General features: G+C 31.7%; 1 non-coding gene across 1 annotated transcript; it reads left to right on the top strand.

The window, feature by feature from the left end:
* Window positions 1–696: 696 nt before the first annotated feature.
* Window positions 697–768, top strand: Trnah-gug. Its single transcript has one exon. It is a non-coding gene; the product is annotated as a tRNA-His (tRNA).
* The last annotated feature ends 372 nt before the right edge of the window (window positions 769–1,140 follow it).

Below are 1,140 nucleotides of genomic sequence, written 5' to 3'. Positions count from 1 at the left end.
TTATATGTATAGGTCAAAAAATGGAAGAAAACGTAGTCATATTAGGTGTAATAATCATCGAACCTTCGATTGAACTAAATTGAATTTAATGACTGCACCTCGAGTAGAAAACTAGATAGATTCTAATTATCCATCAAACCATGACCAGACCCAAAGGGTGCTGACACGCCGGAGGGTGAACGAAATATACCCACCCCAGACGCGCGCCATATGGAGAAGGTATAGTTTTTGTGGCAGTCGGTTGTGTGTAAATAGGCGTAACAGTTGTTATTGTATTGCTATAAACATCTCCTCAATTCCAAACTGCACCATTATATCTCAACGTTGGGGAATTTCGATGACAAGGGATATCCTTGCCTTTGTCTGGATGAATAACTATTTCATTTAGCTAATTTAAAGTTCAGCGAGAAGATTAATTTTGTAATATGTGTTTATTGTCCGTTTCCATTAAATTGTCGGGTGTGAAAGATTAATAATAATTCTTTAGATAGGTATTTAAAATTGTTTTTCTTTAACTTTAAAAACCAATTTTTTCGCTTAGGAATGACAGATGAATATGTAGATAGCAAACATGAATTTAATTATATGATTCTAATTAAATAAAAAGGTTTAAATTGAATAAATCTAAATAAAATGTATTAAGTATTAGTCCGCGTTAATACCACTCACAGATGCAAAACTGATATGTCTCCAATAGCCGTGATCGTCTAGTGGTTAGGACCCTACGTTGTGGCCGTAGTAACCCAGGTTCGAATCCTGGTCACGGCAATGTGCAAACATTGTCACGGAGGAGACTTTTTTTTATTTTTAAAAGTATAGCTTACTATTTTCTTTTCTAAATAAATGATTTTAAGCTAGTTTTTCATTAATTTAATTTTAGTTTCAGTATTGAAATTTAAAATTATAAAATTAAAAAACTACATTTACCCAAAGGAATAATAAATAAATTCATTGATACCCATAAAAAAGTAGCTATATGACTATACAGAGTTTGTAAGTAAACAAATTGGATGTTAAAGAGTTATAAATAACAAAGTTTATTAGAGAACAAGTTTAGCTCGTAACAAGACGACTATATCTCACGTCAAAACTTGTCGATAATCAAAACATGGATCGTTAACCCAAAAAGAATATAATTGT

The sequence above is a fragment of the Anoplophora glabripennis genome, unplaced genomic scaffold (assembly GCF_000390285.2).
Source record: "Anoplophora glabripennis isolate ALB-LARVAE unplaced genomic scaffold, Agla_2.0 scaffold53, whole genome shotgun sequence".
Lineage (NCBI taxonomy): Eukaryota > Metazoa > Arthropoda > Insecta > Coleoptera > Cerambycidae > Anoplophora > Anoplophora glabripennis.
The sequence above is the reverse complement of the archived record's forward strand: the minus strand, read 5'-3'. Positions and strand labels throughout refer to the sequence as shown.